General features: G+C 61.6%; 1 protein-coding gene across 2 annotated transcripts in view; it reads right to left on the bottom strand.

The window, feature by feature from the left end:
- Positions 1 to 12,808: 12,808 nt before the first annotated feature.
- Positions 12,809 to 13,488, bottom strand: part of TSNARE1 (t-SNARE domain containing 1) — a 102,778-nt gene continuing 102,098 nt past the window's right edge. For both annotated transcript variants that reach the window (XM_019657871.1, XM_019657875.1), the window contains one exon: positions 12,809 to 12,942. The gene's annotated coding sequence lies outside the window, so the exon portion shown is untranslated. The remainder of the gene's footprint in view (positions 12,943 to 13,488) is intronic.

Below are 13,488 nucleotides of genomic sequence, written 5' to 3'. Positions count from 1 at the left end.
ATGGCCAGGCATGTGACGAGGACATGAGCAGAGAGCAGCAGCCCAGCCAGCCACGGACAGAGCCGGCCACGAGTCAGTGAGGCTCCGGGCGGCCCTGAACCAGTGTGAGTCCAGTCGCCATTCCTCTTTGGATCAGGGGCAGGGGGTGGGGGTGAGGGTGGGAAGGAAGGGGTCCCCAGGGGCCCCCGGGTCCATGCTGAGTGAGACAAGCCTCCTGGAGAAGACAAGTTGTCCACATCGAGGGCCTGGCCACCCCATCTGACGGGCACGCACAGCTAACTGGACAGACAGAAGCAGAGGGTGTCAGGCTGGACACAGGGAGAGGCGATCTCAGCGGCGGCCATCAGGGGCCACGGCCCGGAACGGAGAGCTTCAGCAGGACTCGGAAGGACGGCCAGGATTTGTGCGAGCCGACGAGTCTTCCCAGAAGAAACGGGGTCACAGGCCCGAGGCTGACCGGGAGGGACCAGCCCGCTGAGGAGGCCGGGCGCAGAGGGGCCGATGGGTCCCGTTTCGTTCTCTTTGTGTAGGAGCACCACACCCCTGAGCCATCTGTCCAGCTAGAGGTGACAGTACCTGCCTCCCCCTCGGCCACACGTGACCATGGTGGCTGTCCCAGCAGAACAAAGAGACACTTGTCCTGGGAGGGGCGGGGGTCTCCTGGGGAGAGGCCTCAGAACTCCACCCCAACTGAAAGGCCAAACGAGGGCTTCACGGCAGGACGGTGGCTCCCCCCCAACTCCCCCACAAGGCAGGAACCCCAACCTCACTCCAGGAGAGGTGACAAGGCCAAACCTCCAGAGGCTGACTTGTGGGTGGGGTCAAAGTTCACCCCAGAGCAATAGCTGGACGCTCTCACTTGGACCCCAGGACAGTGGTCAGTGGGGGGGATGGTGGGGGGTAGGTGCTGTCCGGGGCAGGGGGAGTGCTGGGCACAAAACCACACGTTCACACTGAGCAGGTTAACTGTATTCACGGGTACACACACACACTCACTTGCACACACAACAATGTGCACGTGCACCCATGTGTGCACTCATGCTCACACACGTGTGCAAACGTGGGCACAGGCACGCACACACAGGCAGGCCCCGGTGTGCCAAGCAAAGGGACATGGTCCTGGCACGGGAGCTGACAGCCCTGTCTCCCCCCGCCGGCCCTGAGCCGCCCTTCTCACTGGCCTGCACCTGGCCTGGCGGTGGACAGAGCGCTGGGGGCCGCAACGCCGCCGTCAGCACATGCCACGGGCTGACACAGGGCAGCATATGCCAGAGGCCTCCTGACCCACAGCTGACCCCGCACACAGGCCCCTGATCCCAGATGGGCTGGATGCCAGCCTGGGCCCACCTGGCCTCCTCTCCAGATGCCACCTGCTGTCAAAAAGCCCACCGTTTATAAGAATGTTTCCCCACTCGGGTCAAAAGGACAACTTACAGCCCAGGCTCAGTGATGCTGAGCTGGCGGCACCCAGGCTGACATCAGCTCCCTCTTCACAATCCAGGCAGGAAATGGAGGAAACCAAGACACGCCCGATCTGCGGCCTGCTAGGCGCCAGCCCGGAGCAGGGCCTCGGCACGCAGGACCAGCCGACCCCTACCCCGCAAGGCAGCACCATTTGCACCAGTGACCTTGAGTGCCGAGAAGCCAGTCTCCTGCCCAGTGTCACACGCTCCGCGGGGAGCAGCTGGCTTTTGAACCTGAAACGTACGCTCTCCTGCCAGGCAGCCCAGACAGGGCCGGTATTGGCCACGGTCACCGGCAAGGCCTCTGTCATCACCGACGATCAGGGAGGGCCAAAGCGGCAGGACTGAGGTCCGCATCTGGGGCTGTGCGGGCCTCCAGGCCACCGCCACTCAGAGGCCAAGGGCAGCACCTGCTCAGTGGAGACAGGGCCAGAACGCTGTGGGACACTCCACACGCTTCAGATCAGGGTGGTCCCTCCACCCAGGCGGCAGTCTCTGCCTCACGTCTGCTCACGCTCACCCTCCGCAGACTCCCAGCTCTGAGCTTCCGCTGCCCTGGCAGTCCAAGCTGTCCTTCCGGCCTCGAGAGGCGGCAAACATAAAGTCTGGCTAACGATGAGCACTTGTCAGCATGCTGACAGGGGTTTTCAGAGCTGGGTTTTAAAGGATGTGTAGGAGTTTACCAGCTGAGCAGAGGGCAAGTGAGGAGCATTTTGAGCAGAGACACAGCAAGGCTCACGTGGAGAGTCAGGGGTGGAAAACACGGGAGGTGACCAAAGCCCTAAGGGCCTCGGGGGCCAGCACACGCACACCAGGGGAGCCTCAGAGGCCTGGAGAACGCCAGGAGTCAGGGTCACCCAGCCTTTCCGGGTCACGTGGCCACTGTCACGTGATGGAGTGGACCCAGCCCTGTCAGACGAGAGGAGGGCCCAGCCAGGGCCGTCGAGAGGAGGCAGTGAGTGAGAGGGCCATTCACGGGGCAAAATTAAATGGAATACTTATTTGTGGTGCCATTTATAGAATTCCAAGTCACTTTGTCAGCTTAAGAACATAAAAATGTATAATGCATGGCTTAATTTGTTCATAAAATTACCATGTTTTGGTCTATTTAGAGAAGAAAGCCTGAGGGAGGGAGCTGTGTGGGAGGGGGCTGCTTTCTCCGAGAGTTTGCTTAACTTACTGTTTTCAGGTCTTTGCCACACAGGCAACCAGTCCATCGGGGGCAGCTCGGCATATCAGGGTCGGGTGGGAGGCCGCCCCCGGCCCCTGCAGCAGCCTTGAACGCAGAGCGCGCCTTCCTGCCGGCCTGGGGCGGCCTGGCGTGGGCAGTGGGGAGGGAGATCGCCTCTCAGAAGCAGTCTGGAGTAGGCAGATGGGCAGTTATCCTGGGGGGCCAACTCCCCTCCACAGGTTCCGACACAGTCAGAGCAGGACCAGCCCCCAGAACCACAGCCCCAGTCCATTTACATGCTGACGGCTGCCTGTGAGCCAGAGAAATGAGAAAACCACTTTTTATTGACCATTATTTTGTTCTAATTTTCTTTCCTGTGATTCAGTGGAGTCTTGCATGCACCGCCCAGGGGTGGCATGCGTTACTGTGACCTCAGCCCCCCCATATACAGGCACCCTCTGGGGACACCTGCCGTGGCCTCTCAGGGGGAGGGGGGAAGGGCCAACCCACCCTGGGGCTCGGAGGACTCCTGGTCTAGAAAAGCAAGCCAGAGCCAGGCGCCGTCAGCTCCCCCGAAGAGGAGAGGGTTATTAAGCAGAAAAGCCATAAATGTCATCGTGTTCTGCTGGGTGTCCTGCCAGCCTGCGGAAGATCAATTATTTCTGGTTTATGGACAACTTACCCAGGAATGTTGCTGAAGCCTGTGACGCCCCATTGGTTTGTCTCTGGCTCCCCTGCCACCGGGGACCGGCATCAAGAGCCTGGAGTGCCGTGATGGATGGCGCTGGTCGAGGAAGGGAGGAAATCCCATGAGGCAAGAGGCCACCCCGCCATCCGCAGGCCCCTGGGGGACACGGGGCTGCGACATGTTATCACGGGGGGAGGGGGCGCCCTGCCTCTGCCCAGTTTTGACTCTCGTGAGCCATTTGGCCCCAGACAAGTTTCCCAACGTCTCTGGGCCACTAACTGACTGCTCCTCTGTGTCACTGGCTTGGGGTGAGAATTAACATGAAAATTAGACCCCGTGGGTGAACATCACCACGGATGCAGGCTGCCCACAGGCTGCCCCTCCACCTCCTCCTCTCCCCTCTGGCTCCTTCCCGGGAAAGGCTGCAGTTCCCACGGCTTCCCAGCTCCTCTCCGTGACTCCAGACCACGAGCTCAGGGGCCTGCCCGTCTCGGGAAGGCACCAGTCCTCTGGGGACAGGGCCATCGTTCAAGGTCAGCCAGCGGTTGGTGGCAGACCTGGGTTTGAACCCACCTCTCCCTCAGCATTAAGGAGCCTGCAGGGGCGATTCCAGAAGAGGCCAGACTCCTCCCGCGTTTGCAAGCCATGGCCCCTGCCTCCTCCCCCGGAGCCCCATTTTACAGCCTGACCGAACTACCCCATTATCTAATAAAACTGTCAGAACAACTGATTGGTGCAACGTGCATGCCTCTCTCTCCCTCTCTCTCTCCTTTCCTTCCAGATTCAATAAACCCTGAAGTTGTTCTAAGAAGACAGGAGAGTGATGGGAAGCATCAATCACACGTGAGACAAAGGGGCCGTGCAGGCAGGGTGGCCTGCACCAGCACCGCCAAGCCCAGTGGGGAAACCCCCCTAGAAGCGGTCAGGCAGCTGCCCTGGGCAGGGTACCAGCCACTGGCCGGGGCCGCAGCTCACGGGGAGCACGCGGGGGACGGGGGGAGCTGTGGATGATGGCTGCAACCAGGGACGCCTTCCTGGAAAAGGAGACACCAGAACTACATCTTGAAGCATGAGCGGGAGTTTGTCCGTGGAAAAGGCGGGGGGGGGGCGAGGAAATTGCGTGCCGAAGGGGTAGTGAGTGTGCAAGGCTGTGCACAGGCGAGCGGGGGCTGTGGGGAAGTCCTGGGGTGACTGCCTGTGGGTGGCATATGGGGGGGTCAGGTCGAGGCCAGAGCCTGTACGGGTTCTGGATGAGGAGGTGAGGTCCTTGATGTCCATCTGGGTCATCAAGGGCTACAGGGTCTCAGGAGATGGCCCGGGGGAGGGGCAGCACCGCCAGCCCATGACAGGGAGTCCTGGTGCCACCCCCAACGAGGGGAGACGGCAGCCCCAGGCCTCCCTCACCCGGAGGGCATAGCTCCTCCCGCCATGTGGCGGACCCTGCACGGCAGGCCCACGTGCTCGTAGCTGGCCCCTGGCCCTCACGCCTTCCGCCGTCCTGTCCCACAGCAGCTGCCAGGCTGGGATGTCAGGGCCGCTGGCCGGGTCATTAACCTGGATTATCGCGGCACCTCCAAGTGTGACCACAGGGTCCTTCTGGGGGGCGGGGGAGGAGACAGGGATGTGGCGAGGGAAACAGGGATTGCAGTGGCGCAGCCACAAGCTGAGGACGCGGCAGGAGCCGGGAGAAGCCGGAAGACGCGGGGGACGCAGCCTCTCCTGATGCCTCTGGAAGGAACTGACTCTGGGTTTTAGCCCCAACCCTTGTCCTGGGTTTCTGACCTCAAGAAATGTAACAAACGAATACATATTGATTCCAGTCACTAAGCTGGTGGGAGCCTGTTACAGCAGAAAAAAGAAAACGAATTCAATGGCTTTGCTTCCAACCTCAAACCTCAAGTCCGTTTTTCCTTAAAGTTTCAGTTCTTGTCATAAAATCCTCCCGGTTCAGGATCTGGGAGGACTCGTGCCCCAGCTGACACGCAGGCCCAGGGGCAAGGATGCCTCCTGCCGCCCCCGTCAGGGCCTCGGTGGCTGCATTCCCAGCCGTGACTACGTGTTTTATGCTGAACATTGAAGATATTTCACATGGGAGATTTAATACGGAACATTAAGAACCATTGACATCACTCATATCAATTGAAGATATAATAATTGAACCCCATAAAGCTTACTGAGAAGCTGCTGGAGCTCGAAGGAGAGGCGTGAAGAGGGATCAGCTGGGCCCCCTGCCAAAGGGGCTCATTAGGGAGGCGCTGGGGCCTCTGGGTGACGGGGACCTCAGCAGGCAGAGCTGGGCCTGGGCGGCTCTTGTCTCCGCAGGGCCTGGGTGGATGCAGAAATTGCTGGGCACCTGGAGCTATTCTTGATCAGACATCTGGCTCAGGGATACAGCACAGGACCAAGGAGATGAGAAAGCTGCCGCATGTTGCCCAGAGCTTCTCCTCATGTGTAGTGCTGTGCTCTGAGCCCTGACCCTGGTCATTCGCGTACCCTGACCCTGGCCATCAGACTCCCGGATGTGAAGGTCATAGGAGGGGAACCCCATGGCAAGTCCCTGGAACATGCAGCCCTTGTGAAGTTGGGGTTCCCTGGCTCCCCAGGGCCCAGGTGCTGGGTGAACGGCCGATGCGCCAGCCACCCTGGCTGAAAAGAGTCCTCCCGGGCTTGTAAACCTGCCCCACGCCTCAAGCCGACACCCAGCCAGGCTGCCTGCAGAGTCCAACGTATTTCACTCGCAGGCTGGTTGTTATCTGATTCACAGCCGATCTGTCACCCCAAGGGATCGATGCATTCCTGGCATGCCCGATACATAAAACCCGATGCATAATTGAATTCGGCCTCCCCGGCATCTCACTGTGGGCAGCCCCACTGGGGAGCCGCTCGGCCCCTCCAGCTTGGGGCAGGAGTGCAGAGAAGGTGCGTCCCAGCTGTAGCACACGAGCACGAGGTGTGATCTCAAGGAGGACTTCCGGAGTCCTAAGCCAGGGGTGGGCCACTTCCATCCCACGGGGTCCTTGCTGTTCTGCTGTGATCCCTACTTGGAAGGGCCTGAGGGCGCGTGGGCGCTCACCTGTGTCGGCGACAGGGCCCTCGCCACGCTGGCCGGCCCAACCCAGGGCAGGCAGCACTTGACAGACCAGGGCTAACACGGCTGTCTGCACCAAGTGCCTCCCTCAATGAGCCAAAGTCATCTGCTCAAAACCTTTAGAAGGAAAGTTCCCATTTTATAGATAATTTTACTGATGCTGAGAACCTGGCTGTCAGAAAAACAGCAGAGCTGGCTCTAGGCCCAGTGCTAGGACCCCAGGGCTGGGCTACGACCACCTGCACTGAGGACCCCGGCCATCAGCCACAGCGGGCCAGAGCCAGGGTGGACGCCCAGCGAGTGAGACTGCGAGATTCTCATCGGGGTCTGCGCGTGGCGGGGGCTGCCTCCCTCGGGCTGGCACAGTGAGGGTGGGAAGGAAACTCAAAGGACCGGACAAGAGGCTGCCCCGTGCCCTCAGGCCACGCCCTTGCATGGGCCTGGCCTCTAACCATGGAGTCGGCCTGTTTCCCAGCCCAGTGGCTCCAAGGTCCAGCCGCCCTCACCTGAGGCCGGAGGTGGCCGGCCGGCCCTTTCCCCACCTGGGCCTTCCCGGAAGACTGCGGGCTGCCCTCTCCCTGCCAGGCTCAGGCTGGGCTCCCTCAGTCATCCTCACCCCCTTGCTGCCACCCCTGTCATTGAGTCTCCGTGTCACAGCCGTGGCACCTGTAATGGAAATGGCATCTAGGCTTCCGTGAGGATTTATGTCCCAAAATAGCAGAAAAGTCCCCATTGTGTGAGGATTTTTCAGGCAGTGCAATGCAGGAGGGAGCTATCTGGCTGCGTTTCCACACAGGTACCTAATAGATGAATCCATCTATTCCTGAGGCTGCCAAATAAATCCCCTCAGAGGCCCGGAAGCCGTTTGTCTCCCCGTGCCAGGACCGGCAGGGTGGAGGGAGCACGGTGGGGACAGCAGCCGGGTCCCCCGATCCTTGCCGGTCACAGGCAAGTGACCAACCCTGTCCCACACTTGGGTGAGAGTCGGACACCGTCTGGCCACCTGTAAAAGACCACACTGATGTCCCCCTCCTCACCGCACATCACAAACTGAGACCAGACACAGTCTCCTGGGGCACTGAGCTGGCCAGGCTGGAGCCCGGACACCAATCCTTTGGGTTCTGAGAACGGCCCTCATCACACGCTTGTGGACGTGACACAGTGACACTCACCCACCAGAGGGCATGTGTTGTTTCAAGGTTAGAGGTGTGGCCATGGGTCACACCCCAGGCCCTGGTGGCCTCACCTGCAGGGGTCACCACCTGGTTGTCTGATCCCTCGGAGCCTCAGGGTCCCGTCTGGAGAACGGGTCTGGTGTTGACGCCCACCTGCCCGCCCAGTTGGACTGCACCTGGCTTGGAGCCAGCCCCCAGCACGCACCCCAGAGCCAAGTCCCGCTGGACGTAAATGTGGGAGCGTGGCCGGCAGAGGAAGCATCTCGCAGGGCAGCTGTGGCAGGGTCCTCAGGCATGGGGACAACATGGGGACATTGAGGGTCTGGGCAGGGGGCCCAGAAGGCCACAGTCCAACATCAAGCTGGGGGCTGACGGGAAAGGCGCAGGTACCACAGCCCTCCCCTCCCCTGAACTGTCCACAGACTCACAAGGTATCACAGCTGCAGGGGCCACAAGGCCCACTTCACAGGTGGGGAAACTGAGGGGCAAAGTGGAGACAGCTGTGTTCAGGTGTCCCTGGCAGAAGCACAGGCCCGAGAGCTGGAAGGGGCCTCGGCGCAGCTCCCTCCCGGAATCGCAGAGCAGGGCGGGCAGGGGCAGGGGCAGGGGCGGGCAGGGGCAGGGGCAGGGGCAGGGGCAGGGGCAGGGGCTGGCCCTAGCTTGAGCGCACATGATGGAGCCCCCTCTGGGGATATGTTCTGTGGGGACTTCAGACCACAGGGCGTGGGCGTCTGGCAGGAGGATGAACGGAAGTGGAGCGGGGAGCCCCGAGGTCCCCCGGCAGCTTCGAGGGTGCAGCCTCTGTGAACTGTAGCAATTCATTATCCTTCTCCAGCTGATGAGAATGATTGCGAGGACAATTAGTCTCAGAATTACCATGGAGGAGAATGTTAAGAGAAAAATAAATTAAAAAGGAATCCATTCGAGCTGTAATTGTAATACAGTGTATCATAGTCAATTGAATCGCAAATACAAGCTGGTCCCTTGTCGATTGATTTCAGCGCGTAAACAATTTGGGAATTTAAATTGGAAACTCACCAAGGGAAGGGAGCAGGGGTTTGGTTAAAGGCGAGAGCTGAACGCTTCGGGCAGCACGTTGGCCCTGGGCCTCCGAGGCTGCTGGGCTGGAAGGAGGCCTCAGGCCCCTGCCTTCCGCTCAGGGGTCGCCTCCTCGGGAAGCCACCCTGGACCCCAGCCCGGGCACACCCCACCTGCCCGGCCAGCTTTGTTCCTGGGCACCTCCACCCCTGTGCCTCCCACACTGAGCTGCGCCTCCTCTGTTTACACGCGTGAATCCCCACCATACTGGGGGCTCCCGAGGGGCAGGGGTCCTGGCTTACTTCCGGAGCCAGACCCAGGTGAGAGGGGGCACTTAGATCATGCAGCTGTCACGAGAAAAAAAATGCATGGGTGGATGGATGATGGATGGTGGATGGGTGGCTGAGAGATGCTTGAACTGATTAAAAAGGCTGATAGGTATTTTCTGAGCGATTGAAGACAAGTGGTCACTTCTCCTCTCTAAGAACTTTTGTGCCTGAGGTTCCAGAGCCTTTCGTGTCTTACAACCAAGAAACCCTTTTCAAAGCCAAAAAACAGGATTCACTGGTGGCCATCAGCCTGCATCGCTCACCGTGAGCCCCACGAGAGGCCCCCTGAAACCTCGCCAGGAACACCGTCCCATGAGAAGGGGGCCCTCCTGCAGGATGGGGTGTGCCTTGGAGTACCTCCTCCCACAGCCAGAGCCCATGGGGGTTGTGCCTCTCAGATGTACATCCTCCACCAAGTCACCACAGTGCCATCCAGGGACCGTCCACATTGGAGAACGAGGCAGGAATGTTTCCAGGTGGTAAGGGTGGGCGCTCCGATGGCCGCCTTTCTGGTGCCCGGAGTCAGCAGGCAGGGAGGGCGTGGGGGCAGCGGCCAGGCGACGGGCTCCTCCTGGGCGAGGCCTGAGGGCGTCTGCCCTGCGGAGGGCACCACAGCCCCTCACACGGGACCTCCATGCCCTGAGACCCTCAGGATGAAGGTTGGCATCCCATCACAGTGAAAGAATTCCAAGTTGAGATTGAAGTAAAGGGGAATTGGGGCAGATGGCACTTCCAAAAACGGTCACCTTGCCACTTTCCACCAAGGGGAATTCTCTGTCCCCACTCCCCTAGAATCTGGGCAGGCCTGTGATTGGGGGAGCAGTCACAGCACAGTGGGGGGGGGTGCTGTGTGACATCTGAGATGGGGTCTCATGAGAGAATGCCTCTTCTGCCTGGCTCTCTGTCTGGGAACGCTCCCCAGGACCAGCCGCTGTGCTAGGCCATGGGGGACAGGGTCACATGGGGGTGTCTGGCCGGCAGCCGGCAGCAGCATGTGACTGAGTGACTCTTCAGGCCCCAGCCCAGGGGCACACAAGCTGTGCCTTCAGGGCCCTGCTGTAACTGCGGATTTGGTGTCGTCGTTCGAATCCACACATCTGGGGGACAGTTTGTTACACGGTCACCGTAACTGTAGGGGGACTTGCTGTATTTCCTTTCTCTGCTGTCTGTTTAATGAGTTCCCGCCCTGTGCCCTATCCCAGTATTACATGGGGTTACGTCTGCTACTTAGCCCCGAAACCACAGAATATTGCAATGGCTTGGTGACAGCACCCGAGACGCCTCAATGAAAAGCGAGAGTGCACAGATGACACGTGGGGTGTCCCTTCAGAGAGGGAAGACCGTTTCCTTTGCTTTCTGCTTTGTTTGGTTGGGTTGGCGGTTGGTCTGAGATGTATTGTAAGTGGAGGCATTACTGACATTGTGTGTACGTGACACTGGCCACCCTGAGCTCCAGGGACCACCCCCTTATGCGGCCCCCCCATCCAAGGCTGGCTCAGGTGGGGGCTCATGCAGATCCGTGGCTCATAGCCTGAGGGGCCTCAAAGTGTCAGGGGCCAGCTCCTGGGCACAGGGTCCCCTGGCAGGGTCCTCATGGGCTCCTGGGGAGAGGACGGCGCCAGGCCCACCCGAGTGGGCCGCAGTCTGAGCCGTGGCACTCCGCAGGCAGGTCCCACGTCACCCTCGTGGGGGAGGCTTTAATGGCCCCATTTACAGATGGGAAGCCAAGGCTCAGAGAGGGAGGGAGTCTCAGTGGGTGGGCGGCGGGACTTGAGCATCCATGCTTTCTCCACGGTGCCCAAGGGAGCGGACAGGACAGTGAGGGAGCCATGCGAACCGATGAGGAGTGAGAGAGAGGTCATGGGCGCTCGAGATGCGATCCCCCCTGAACAAAGACCTCCGATCCACCTGCCCTGTGCTGAAGCCCAGTGCTTGCATCACCCCAAGCTCCCCAAAAGGGAAGTCAACAGTTCCGCCCAACCTCGGGGTTCCCACACATTGCATCTAGCCTGGGAACAAGGAGACGCCTCTGATGCCAGCTCTGCTTGGCACGTGCTGTGTGACTTGGGGAAGCCCATGCCCTCTCTGGGCCTTCCAGCAGGAGGACGGACAGGGTGGGCGCTTCCACCAGCCTTGCTGGTTCCGGGAGGTGCCACCGTGGTTACAGCTGGTCATGTCAACCCGTCCCCCCCATGCCTGCCCCAGGTGTGCACCAGCTTGGCCAGGACAGCCCACCTGGCTCTCAGCCTCACTGCTGCTCCAGACAGTGGAGCTGAAGGTCGTTCTGACACCTCGCTCTCAGGTGGGGAGGCTGAGTCCAGCCAGGCGGTGGCAGCTGCCGCTGACATCAGCACTGTCCCGGGCGCCTGCCGCCTGGCCCCGTGCTGCCCTCCGTCCGCGCGCTGAACTCCTCACCCCGGACAGCTGCTCCCACCAGGGCCGCCTGAGAAGTGCTGACGGGGCCAGCAGGGGCTGCTGGGGTCCTGTGTACCCCACAGGAGGGCTGGCCAGCCCCCCCCTCCAAGGTCATACAGCTAAGAGGGAGACTCGGCAGAGCCCCAGCCTGTCTCCCCCTCCCCCAGCAGCACCTCCCTAAAGACAAATCTGTGCTCTCAGGGCTCAATGTCCTCACCTGTAAAATGGGGCCACAGCCCCAGCTCGGGGACCTCAATTTAGGGGGCCCCAACCTAGGGCCTTCCACCATTCGGGTTGGGGGCTGAGAACTGGACTGCTGGTCTTCTGGCCCGTCTGTCCCCAAATCCAGGGCCTGCCCTGCCTCTGCAGAGCCCCTCCGCTCCAAGGCCTGTCCTGAGCCTGGCCAGCAGCTAGCTGCCAGCCTGTGGGCTCAGACAGCAACACGGCGCCGCCCCACGTCCTCTGGCTGCCCGGCCAGCCGCCTCACACCTGCAGCAGAGCTGTGTAAATCCAATTTGCTCCTGGCACCTCCTCCAGACACCCCGGGCCTGGGCAGCCTGCCCCCACTGCCGCTGCTGCCCACACCTCAAAGGTGTCACCTCTCTCGGGCCCCTGAGCAAGGAGCTTCACAGAATCTTAAAAGCCCTGAAGCAGCTTCCGGGACGAAGCAGCCTGGATCCAAACGTGTTCAAACCCCTCAGCTGAAGACTGGGAGGAGGCTGGGCTGGGGGAGGGGTGCATAAAGGAGGGGGTGGCGTAGGGGAGGGGTCACCTGTGCCTGCGCACCCCAGCAGGAGGCAGCCTCACAGATGAGCTCACTCCAGACGCCAGGGCCTCTGCCAGCCCCGGGGGTCTGCTGTGCAGCCCCCACCCCGAGGTCCTGAGCTCCATGGGGGCCTGGGAAGGACGGTGCTGACCAGACCTGTGCCCAGCGGCCTCTGTCTGCCTGCCAGGTGCCCACTCCCCACAGCCAGGGGGGCTGCCTGCCGCCTCTCCTGCCCACCCACCCGCCGGGCCAGGCTGCTCCCAGGGGCCTCGGCTCCAGCCCGTGCTGAGGGGCGTCTTGCCCACCCCCTCAGTCCTGCAGAAGGGGAGCCTAGGGACAGAGAAGCCAGGATCTCGGAGCAGCAGGGCCTCAGAGCCAACTCCAACCACCAACGGTGCTTCCTGGGGGGCTCCACTCTCAGGAGGAAGGGGCGAGGCGCCCACGTCTGCCGGTGACACAGGCCTCCCACAGGAGTGGGCCAGGCAGCACCCGCGGGCACTGGCAGTTGGCCCCGTGCCAGGCCACCCCCGCCCCACCTCACCCAGCACACACGCTCACACACACATTCACGCTCACAGTCACTCACACGCCCTGCCACCTCCCCTCCCACCCCATGCAGCCCAGCCTCCGTCTCGTGGGGTGTCTCCAGCCCACAGATGGAGACAGACGCGTGGCTGGCTAAGCGGCGGCAGTTTATTAGGATGGGCTCAGCCAGGGGCTGCTGCAGAGCTGGCGGGTCAGAGCCCAGGGGGGCGGCAGGCAGGTGCGAAGCCGTCCGGAGTCCATGCAGGCCGGGCAACAGCATCAACCTGCAAAACAACGGGCTCCATCATCTCCGGACTGAGAACGCGGAATCTCGGTGACCAGTGGGGAGGAGGCCAGGCCCAGCGGGGTGGGCGAGAGGCTGGCGCTGGCGCCCCGGCCCGGCCCTTTCCAACATGCCGCCGTCCGTGGGGCGCCCACAGCTTTCCTAGGAAGCAGGGCTACCAGAGCGGCCGTCCCGCTCACCTGGGGCTGGGCCCGGGCAGCGAGGCACCTGGCTGCCTTTCCCACAGTCACCTTTGGATCTGCCCCGGGGAGATGGGCCCGGACGACCAGTGTCCACTTCACAGATGAGAAAACAGGTCCTACGAGGGTGTGGCCGCCCGTGGCCACAGGGGCCAGCGTGGACACTCCCGTCCCTGGTCCAGCTGCTCCCTGGCCTCACTGCCACCCTGAAACGCCTGCCCCTCGCCTGTACTCCAGCCCTGCCTCGCCACCCCACTCTCTCCTGCTGCTGGTGGGGTCACCGCCTTCCCTCCCACACCGGGGAGCTGCCTTAGGCTCCTCCCCCTCCTCCTGGCCCGCCCCCCCCA

Source organism: Hipposideros armiger, unplaced genomic scaffold, assembly GCF_001890085.2.
Source record: "Hipposideros armiger isolate ML-2016 unplaced genomic scaffold, ASM189008v1 scaffold_280, whole genome shotgun sequence".
NCBI lineage: Eukaryota > Metazoa > Chordata > Mammalia > Chiroptera > Hipposideridae > Hipposideros > Hipposideros armiger.
The sequence above is the reverse complement of the archived record's forward strand: the minus strand, read 5'-3'. Positions and strand labels throughout refer to the sequence as shown.